This window comes from Ambystoma mexicanum, chromosome 5p (genome assembly GCF_040938575.1).
Source record: "Ambystoma mexicanum isolate Mex_15411 chromosome 5p, UKY_AmexF1_1, whole genome shotgun sequence".
NCBI classification, from domain to species: Eukaryota; Metazoa; Chordata; class Amphibia; order Caudata; family Ambystomatidae; genus Ambystoma; species Ambystoma mexicanum.
Genome location: NC_090930.1, coordinates 425383248 through 425394542, shown reverse-complemented (window position 1 = coordinate 425394542; position 11295 = coordinate 425383248).

Genomic DNA, 11295 nt, shown 5'->3' with positions numbered 1-11295 from the left:
TGTACATGCTGGTTCTGGCTAAATTGATCTCCAGTCATGGCATACATTTCTTTTCCTATGCAGATGACACACAGATTCTCTTTCGTCTTAATGCCCCTTCGACTGATCCCCCACAGAAGCTGAAGGACTGTCTTTTGGCAGTTGCTATCTGGATGGCCAAAAATGGGCTTAAACTAAATGGTGATAAAACCGATATTGTATTGTTGGGCTCTACCTGTACAGGACAATCCTGGACCTCTGCCTCTTGGCCTACCTCTCTTGCCCCCTGCCCTGAACCCTCCTCTGTTGTCAAAAGTCTAGGCATTAAATTTATGTCCTCAGGCCCCAGAGCAGTTCAAATCTCGACAGTCTGTCAAATGGGCTTTGCAAAACTTAAAGTACTGAAAAAAGGTTCTTCCTTCCCTCCCGACAGACTCCAGATCAATAATTGTTGCAGCATCCATTATGGGTTCAATTGATTACTGTAATGGCATCTATCTTGGCCAACCAGAAGCTCTGCTCCAACGTCTACAGATTCTTCAAAACTCAGCGGCCCGCCTTGCCCTAAATGCCCCTAGACTGGCTCACTCTCAGGACCTTCTTTGGCATCTTCATTGGCTCCCTGTGATGAGCCGAATTCAATTTAAAATTCTCTGCCTCATTCTTCGAGCCACCCACAATGTTGGGGCTGGATTCCTTCAATCCAGACGTACACCTTACAAACCAGCAAAGTCTTCCGCTCTGCCAACCAATCTCTGCTCAGTATTCCTCAATTCCAATGGACCCGAGCTGGAGGAAGATCCTTCCTTCTGTGCTCGGTCCTAGGCTATGGAATGCCTCCCCTCCGAGATTCGAAATATTCTTGACTCCCCCGACCCCCTTCCGTAAACGTCTCAAAACTCTCTTGTTTTAACTTCTCAGATCTACTGCTTCCCTTCTCTTCTCCTAGCACCTTGATGCCGTCTAGTCTTGTTCACGCTCTACAAGTTTCAGTACAATACAATACAAGGAGGTAGGTCGACAACAGAATCCGCGGAGAGATGGCTCCAAGAACGAGTAGGTGTGGGTCATTGTTCCAACAAACCTATCGGATGGATGGTGATATACTTACTCCGAACACAGACAGGGCAGGTCATAACATAGTTGTTTATAATCTTTTCAGATGGTTGGCCACCAGAAGGATTGTAAGAGAGCATATAAGGTGGTTGCAAAACCCTTGTGTCCAGAACCTTTATAATCATGACAGGCAGCCATTATCCTTTCTTGCAGAGAACAAGTGGGAATCAACAGTTGGTCTCCGAAAAAATATGAGTCTGTCTTTCCTAGTATATTCCCTATCACTCTGCTTCGAAACCAAGAAATCAATTTCGGTTGAGGCTTCTTTTACCTCCTGAAGAAATTTAGAAATCAGATTTTGGAATCTTTTGTCTTGAAGGATCCGCTCAAAAGGAACATGGGTATCCAAGGTGACCACCGGACATCTGGATAAACAATCAACTTCGATGTTTTCACTTCTAGGGCTGTAAATAATGGTAAAATCAAACTTGGCAAAGAAATATGCCCAACGGGCATCTTGGGCGTTTTTGGCAGTCCATCTGTTGGAGGAATCTATGGTTCCTGTGGTCCGTCCAGATGATGAAAGGATAAGCTACTCCCTGCAGAAGATGGCGCCACTCGGCGCAGGCCTGTTTCATAGCCAGAAGTTCTTTTTGATTACAAAATAGTGTCTTTCACTTGGACCTAGTGTCTGCAAGAAGTAAGCGATAGGATGTTCTTCACCTTTGATCGACTGCTTAAAGACAGCTCCAATGGCAGTCTCTGAAGCATCAGTCTCCACAATAAAAGGTACAACTTGGTTGGGTTGTCTCAAGATGGGTGCAGAGCAGAATAGGTATTTGAGCTTCTGAAAGGCCCCTCCTGCCCCTTCGTTCCAAAAAAGGGAACGTCTTTCTTAAGTAAAGCTGTTATTGGAAGAACAATGCTGGAGAAGTCTTTAATGAATTTTCAAAAAACTTGGCGCATCCTAGGAAGCATTGAATATCCTTTACCAAGGATGGGTAGGGCCACTGGAAGATGGTAGTGGTCTTACGCTGATCCATTTCGATTCATCTAGCTGATAGCCCAAAGCCTAGGTAGGGTACTTAAGTAACTTCAAATAGACACTTTTCTGGCTTGACCAGAAGATGATGTTGACGGATCCTCTTCAGTACTTCCACAAGATGTTTTAGTGATGGTCCTTGGATGCGGAGTAGACAAGAATGTTGTCAACATAAAGGATAACTGAGTGGTATAGTAGATCTGAAAAAAAGCCTGTCCGTAAAGTGCTGAAACAAAGGCCATTGTGAAGATTGCTATCAAGGTATTCCTTCAGTGCATTTTTCTCTGGTAAGGAAAGTTAATACATGCGTCTGAAGGGTACCATACCCTCTTGAAGAAGATCTAATGCACAATCCTCAGGCTGATGTGGTGGCAGATCCTTGGGTATCTGGTTTCAAAAACATCCAAAAATTCCTGATATCTTTTAGGTACACAACAGACCTTTATTGCCGCTGGTTTGTTACAGGAAGGTGTCTCAGAAGGATTTCTATCAGCCTCTAAGGTGGAACCGAGGCAATGAGACAAACAGTACTCTGATGAGAATTGTAGTGTGTTCTGTTACCAGTCTATAGTAGGGTTGTGTAGCCGAAGCCAGGGTATCCCCAAATTAAGGGCAAAGTTAGCTGCCCGGATGATATTGTAACATAAAGATTCATTGTGGTTAAACATGGATACAGAAATAGGTTCAGACATGTAAGTGATGGGACCCGAAGACAAGGGTTCAGTATTGACCCCTTCTACGGTTGACCATCCCTGCGTACCATTCTTGGGATGCCCTCTTGATCAGCCCAAACAATGTCCATGAAATTAATGGCTGCCCCACTATCCAGTAAGGCCAAGACTTCGGTGCTTCTTCCCTCATGGATCCTCCCATGAACTCGAACCACTAATAAGAGGTTATCCAACCCTTGTAGAGATGAAGGGACCATCCTGATTACCCAGGTTAGGGATCCCACCTAAGACTGGGGTCTTTTGTTTGCCTGTCTCCTCTGTGGAACCTCAGGGCACCCTCGGAGAAGATGGGCTCCTGAACTAGAGTATAGATATAAGCCATGATGTCGTCTTCTCTTTCTTACTGTAGCTGTTAATGGTCCTCTAGCAGATCCTATCTGCATTGGTTCTTCCTTGGCCACTCCTTCAGTAAGAGAAGGACTATTTGATGAAGGAGCAGGAGTAAAGGGTATATTCTTGCTACTCTTCCGTTCTCACAAGCGGTAGTCTATCTGTAGCACCAGAGTGATTTGCTCTTCCACAGTCATATGTCGAGTGGAGCAAGTGAGTTCCTCCTTAATTTCCTTGTGTAAATCCCTTATAAACACTGTGTACTGGGCTGCTTCTGACCATTCTGCATCAGCGGTTGTCCGTTTAAATGCTGATATATAGGACATGAGATCGGAAGAGGCTTGCCTAAGAGGGACTCCTAAGCAAAATCTAACAATGTTGAGAAGCATTTCGAAACTCTGACCTGGTGGGCAGAGTTTAAGGAAGTTACCCTAGTTTAGTGGAACAGGGGAACTTTCTGGACAAACCAGACAAATATGCAGGTGGTCAAGACTATGTCTCGGGATGGGTGAGAGTGATTGGAAGTCCGCAGTGAGCACACACAGTAAAACTCAACAGATTACTCTTAGACAGATATATATCAAAAATACATTTATCATAGGCCTGTACAACAAAACACAAATAAACCACAGTAATAATAAAACAGCTACCACACACATTTTCCACTATATAACAAATATACAAAAAGCGTTTAGCCTAGTGCTGATGAAAGGGGAGAAAATAACCACAACCTGCAAAAGAAGAGGTAAGTTCAACACAGATATCGCATTAGGCAGTTCTTCGAAGTCAATCCCTATCTTATGCAGTCCAGCCCTATGAAGTGAGGAGCCTTATGCTCAAAGTACAGCAGTGCGTTAACAACGCGTGGTCATGCGTAAAGCAAAACAAGGAGTCTCTTCGGGGAGCTGTAGCTGTTCAGGTAGGGGTTTGAGGTGATGAAGAATAAAGCCCTACTCCTTGAGGAGGGTCTACCCTTACAGATATTTGGGAATAGCGCAGGCTAGCCCAGCTAAGGTCAGTATCTTTTAAGGCATTCTCGTACGTAAAAACAGATGGATGTGCCAGGGGGCCACCGTTAAGTGAAAATACTAACCGGCCCTCGACACAGTCCGGACAAACTTTGCCAGTCTAGTTCACTTTGCTAGTAGGATTCGCACCTGCAGTTACAGGGCGTTTCGCCTCTCGGCGGCTGCGGGGCGACACAGGGACTGCAAATGCTTGCAGTGTAGCGCACTTTCAGAAATCGTGACCAAGAGGAGCTAGGACGACGAGGGCCCAGAACCACAAGCAAGCGATTCCCAAAATCTTGAGTCTCGACTCGGGACGACAGTGCTCGTGTGCAATACCCCAGGTTCTAGCTCGTCAGTTCGCTGTATGGTCCAGGAACACTTCCGGAGAGGCTCTTTGCAAGGGTAAACAGGAGGGGCCGAGAGTAGTTGGTTCCACTACTCCAAAGGGTCGAAGCGCCCTTGCAGGCCTTATTGGTACGACAAAAAAACAGGGGTCCGATGGGACAACAGCGGGGTCAGGGTGACCAACTTTCCTAGCACATCTCCAGTGGTTGCACAAGTCTGCTCTATCGTTCAGGATACTTGGCTCCTTCTGTAGTTCGGTGTGAACTTCAGGTGATCCACCTGGAATGGATGCAGAGCCACTTCTCTTCTCCAAGATTAGTTTTGTGCCCAAATCTAAGATAACCAATTGAAGATCTGCTCTTGTGCATTCACGCCAGGCATGGGCCAATAGTGGCTCACGGTGGTTCCAGTGATTTCAGGCCTACCAGACATACTCTGGTACCAGTAGTGTGGATTGGGACCAGACAGTCCCAACCCTCTTCCTGGGCACTAGCACATGTAACATGCAGGATCCCACGAAAGATGCAGTTTTTGTGGGAGGTTGCATGCCCAAATAAGGTGTACCCGGGTCTCTCGACCTGGGTGAAGGCAAAGGGACAAAATGGCCAAAGGACAGAACAAAAGACTTTGTGGCACGGCCATTTTCGGCACTGGCCACAGTCTTGGGCCAAACACGGTAAACACAGTATGGTCCATAAAAACGAAGTAAAAATACTTTAAAAATAAACTGCTGAGGCGTGACCAGCATCGCCATTGATGTGGCTGCTCTGTTAATGGCCCCATCGAAACAATGGCAAAAATGGCATTTCCCGTTAGGTGCCAGCGTGCGGACCTCCTGCAATGAAGATCTGAATATGAGGCGAGTTTAAACAGCTTTTGGGGGTATGGAACGCCCTGTGTTTGGCACAGACACTGAAGCCCGCGACCCACTCCGGCACCGTCGCACTCCCATGTCCTCTACAACACCAGCCGAGGACACCCAGGCACGGCTGACAGAGCTACAAGTAAGTGGACGTACAGCTAATCTGTGGAAGCCGACAGTGACCGTGAGCATAGTTCATCTGATGCGCCCTTCTTCACCTCTGGGGACACTCGCAGTGAGTTTGCGGCACTGAGCGAGTATCATGTACTGGTCCCCGGTGTGGGGGTGCCGGCCCCTGGAGAGTCCTGCAACGTGCAAGGTGGGAGAGCGTTCTGGGAGTGCTCAGATTTGAAGCGGTAGCATCTGCGCCTCTCTCCGCTCCTCCACTCTTTGGGACACTAAGAACACACAATGAGGACCCAGTGCCTGCCTTACTTCGGAGCCTAACAATGAGTCGGGGGCTCATACTCGAGGCATCACCTGAACGCCTTCTCTCCCCCCACTTCGGTTCAGAGCATGGAGGCTCTGTTATACCAGGTTGGGGGCACACACCCTCCCCCATTTGAAACACTTGCTCTGGAGCTATGGTAGCGCGTGGCATGAGGGATCTTCCCCGAGGCCACGGACGTTTACGGTAACACTAGCTCTGCCGGCTCCTCTCCCCACTTCATCCCGGGGCAACCATCAACTCGCTGCACTTCTCAACCAGTTACCAGAGGCTGGAGACACCTAAGGTTGATTTTTGCACCCTCTTACCCCTGTGATGCAGAGGTATGGAATTCAGCCCCCCCCCCCCACTGACTCATTTTAGCCCGGCCCCCCCGGCCATGGAAGCACTCACAAAGGCCCAATAAAGGATCTCCCCGTAAGCAGTGGCCCCCCAGCAGGTGGAGGACAAGGTGTTACAGGCAGCCACCCACGGGTCCACGCAGTGTTTGGATAACCCCCCTACTCCTCTGAAACATTTGACAAATAAGCCACTTGGAGATCATAACTGACCGAAGGCAAGGATAACCTATCACAGTGGGATCCCGCATCAAAGAACCTCACTATGTCGAAACACCCCAAGACTCAGAAGAATGTGAACATCTCAACTATGTCACTCCCAGCGGAGAAAGGAAAGAAGCCAGAATTGGCAAAGTCACTGTCTTGGGCTCAGGCCGGCCCACCGGGGCAACTAGCTACCAAGGAGGACATCCAATTGTTCATGCTCGACATCAAAAGCAGTTGCCTGGTGTAACTATCCACTAAATTGGAACACACTGATCAAAGGGTGGTGAAAATGGAGCAAAGACTGGGAGACGTGGAGGAACAAGCCCGGTATCACACAGCCGCCCTGCTGGAGGTACAACAGAAGATTCATACCTTGGAGGACAGGAACAAGACCCTGGAATATAAACAGGAGAACATGGAGAACATGGCCCAAAGAAATAACTTTCGTATTAGGGGGGTACCATCATCAGTCCAAGACCAAGATTTGACAGAGTATGTAGGGGATCTGTTTCAAAATATTTTGCCAGAGGTCGACAAACCCCTTCTCCTACTGGACCGCACGCATAGATTGTGTACTCGCAAGGGGCTGAAGTCGCAATATCCCCCGGACATAATCACCCAAGTCCACTTCTTTACGACAAAACAAGAGATTCTAGCAGTGCGATGCTCCCGGGACGAGATTACGTTTCAGGACTCTCCCCTACAGATTTTTCAAGATCTTGCGACAGCCACGATACAGAATCGCACAATGCTCCGACCCCTTACTCTCTTCTTGCAGGACCAGAAGATCAGATACTGCTGGCTGTTCCTTGCCTCCTTGTAGTTCACATACAAGGGGGTGCCCTGTTCAATTTCCTGTCTGGAGATTGCGGAAGGGATCTTAAATGCTGTCTCCCTGGACAGGGGGAATGTCCCTTCTCCGGGGATTCCCATGGGAGCCAAAAACCTCCAACCCAAAACGCGATGTTCCACCTATATGACCCAATCTTAAATGACAAGGCCCTGAGGGATGGGGTAGCGAAAGCCATTAAGGACTATTTTAGGGAGAACCCAACTGAACTGACGTCCCCTGCCATGACATGGGACGCCATGAAATCAGTCATTAGGGCATCTCAATAGCTCATACGGCGGCCTATTAAAAATGGGAAAAACAAACCCGAGCCCAACTGGAGCTAGACATTTCAGAAATTGAGGATAAATATAAAAAGGGTTGGTCCCCTAAGCTTCACTCAGCCCTCCGCATCGCCCGAAATAAACTGGAGGTCTTATATGCCGAAGAGACGCCTCAGTCCCTATTGTCCACTAAACAGGGATATTATGCTAAAGGCAATAAGGCCAACCGACTCTTAGCAAGGAAATTGGCGCAGTTCAGAAAACGCAACTATATCATAGGTCTTAAATATCAACAGGGGGTGATAGAATATGCAGAACAGACTAAACTTCAATTAGCGAAAGCCCACCTGCTGGAGACGATGTCAGCTTCGGCTAGATCGATATCGGCCCAGTGCAGGTACATTGAGGAGGCAGCCCTGCCAGGCCTTTCCCGGCAGGAGAGAGAGAGGCATTAGAAGCCCTAATTCAGCAGGAAGAGGTGGAGGTGGTAATAAGATCCCTGAAACTGAAAGCTCCAGGCCCTGATGGTTTCTGGCCAAAATGTTATAAACTCTTCAGTAACCAGCTGCTCCTCCATCCCTCTTTAATTCCTTTATAGAAGCGGGTAGAGTGACCCCCTCCATGCAAACCTCCACCACAATATTATTACCAAAGCCTGGGAACGACATGAGGGATTGTGCCTCTTACAGGCCTATCTCTCTTCTGAATATCGATGTTCACATTTACGCGAAGATATTGGCAAACCGTTTGGCCCCTCTTCTCGCTACACTGATTAATGCAGACCAAACAGGCTTCATCCCGGGAAGGAAGACGGGTGACAACATCAAGCGAGCCCTGAATCTGATAGAAGCTACCACAATGAATAAAGGAAAATGGTCCATTATGGCCCTCGATGCTACTAAGGCTTTTGATAAGGTCGATTGGTCCTGTATGCACTTAACCTTAGAAGCCTTTCATTTTGGACCCCAATTCAGAAGAATGATCGCACCCCATTATGCCTCCATAAATACTCAACTCTAGGTTAACGGGGAACAATCATCTCCTATCACTCTCACTTGTGGAACACGCCAGGGCTGCCCCCTATCTCGTCTCTTGTTTGCCCTAATCATGGAACCGCTGGCACAACATATACGTAACAATGTAGCAATTCAGGGGGTTAGGGTTCAGGATTCTCCCCACAAGGTGTCTCTTTGCGCTGATGATGTATTACTCTATCACTAATCTTTGTCCTTCCCTCCAAGCAGCCCTTTAAGAACTCCAGTCCTTTGGCCAAGTAGCAGGCTTCGAAATAAATTATGGGAGATCAGTGGCATTGGGGGTGGGGTTATCTCCTCAGGACATCACTTCTCTCCAATCCTTTTGCCCGATTAATTGGGACGTCGACTCCATCGAATATCTAGGTGTTCGGCTCATGGCTTCCCCGAAAGATCTCTATATACGGACAACTCCCCCCACCCCTCATCAGATCCCTAGAAAAGGACCTAGAGAGATGGGCAGGCCAGGCGATATCATAGATATCATATCAGAATTGTCCCTGTAGCTAGTATAATAGCAACCATGTGTGTCTCCTCTCCCCTCCCCTTGCTTGCCCCCCCACCCCACTCCAGCACTATCTGAAATGTCGTCAGGCCTAGTATGATTGTTGCTTGTTTTGTTCCTCCCCTCCCTTTCTGCACCCCTCTCCCTCACCTTTTGTTTTTCTCTGGCTCTACCAGAAATATCGTCAAACCTAGTACAGTAGTCGCCTGTCTGTTTCCATTTCCTTCCCACTCTCCCCCTCCCTTCCTTATCTATGTCTTAGCACTTGCACTATCTGAAATGTTGTCAGGCCGAGTACCATAGTTAATTTCACATCCTTACTGTTCATGGCCTGTAAGAATGTCATTGTATTTTCCCTTGTTCCCTCCCTTGCCTTAAAGCGCTTTCAAACACATTGGGCCTCATTACGAGTATGGCGGTAAGGCAACAACGGCGCTGGTATTGCTACCGGCACCGTTGTTACCGTACCACCATACTACGAGTTCTGCTCATGGATTCCCTAGCAGCAACCTGGTCTAACCAGGTGGCCATACCGACACCTGCGAGCAGAACATGATGGTAGCAACGGTACCGTTATGTACGGTACCGCTGCTACCATCCTCCCCATTCCCATCGAGCCCTATGGGAGCTCCAATGGGAATGGGGATGTACCAGCTCCGGCACCCGTGCAAGGGGAATTACCGGGTTCGCTGAGGTCGAAATGGCCCAGTGATTCCCCTTTCGCAGGTGCCTGAGCCGAGTTTGGGGGTAACCATGCCGGCAAAACCGGCCTGGCTACCTCTAACCTCGTAGAGGCCCATTGTGTATAGGTGCTATATAAATAAACTATCTATCATATCATATCTCCAGTCTTTGGCAAACCAGCCTTCTCCCCGGGGATGCAGTCACAGGCTTTTGGGAACTGGAGGCGGGGGAGACTACAAACTCTAATGCAACTATTTGACTAAGGCCAACCTCGCTCATTCGAAGAATGTAAAAAGGCGTTCCACCTCTCGGAAATGGATAGGTTCTCATATGTGCAGTTGGTTCATTGGATATCACATCCAATAATAAGACAAAAAGCGACACAAAGTCTGAGCCCACTTAAACTAATAGCCTCAGAAGGCCCAGGGACGGGTGGGGTTTCTAAACTGTACAAACTTCTGAGGTCAGATCTTCTAACCTTCCGTCCAGACTACATGACCCGCTGGGAGGCAGACTTGGGTGAGCGACTGGAAGATCAAGCATGGTTAGACATCTGGACCACGGGACACCCTTCTTCCAGATGCGTGACCAACGAGTATGCCTTGAAACTCCTATTCTGCTTGTATTATCCCCCTGCACAGATACACCACTTCCAGTCTTCAACTCCCCCCTCTTGCTGGCAAAACTGTGGAATGTTGGGTTCTTACTTCCACATGTGGTGGGGCATGCTCACAGATGCGGTCCTTTTGGGATGCCATTGTGATGACAATAGAATCTATCACGGGCAGCAAACTCCTGATGTGTCCCAAAACATTGCTTTGGGGAACCCCATACGAGGAGGTGTAGCCTAAATCGGGGGTGCGGGCGAAACTATTGACTCACTTGCTGTTGGCAGATAGCATTACAATTGCCTGCCATTGGAAGTAGACAGTGGACCCAGACCTCTCCTTATGGTGGATTAGGTATGGGATGTGCTTGTAGCAGAAAAGGTAACGGCAGCAAAGGAGGGGGAAATCCACCAATTTCTGTCTACATGGACTCCCCTACTGAACTACGACCTTAAATACCCGGCAGTGACTTTTAAACCCTGACTAGCAAAACTTATCTGTATCTGGGGGAACAGAAGTATCGTTTGAACCCTGGTGAGGAATAAACTATACAAGTCATGCAGGGTCTTTGGGGAGGGGGGGAGAGATTAATTGCCATCATAAAAGTTCTACCCATCCAGCTAAGTGTAACCAGGATGACTCATGTTGAATGGTGTAACTTTTTAGCAATGAGCAGTAAGTGATGTCATTTGGTGTCTTTTTGCTCCAAATGTTTAATAGAAAAAATAAGTAAACTGCTGCCAACAGTTCGTCCTAGGCACACTTGTACAAACACCAAAAAATCCTTAGAGGGTGGCTAGGGCCATAAAACAAAAAGACCCCTATGCCCGGTACTGTAAGGTACTTTGCACATAGATAAAACGTTACCATGAATTGACAACATAGTCAAAGACTAAGGGAAACTTAGTTTCCCAGTACTCACAGCCTGAAGAACATGTCAGTTTCCCCATAACAAATGAGCGATAGCCCAGAGGAGTGCAGCTGAATGCTGTGCTCCACTGGA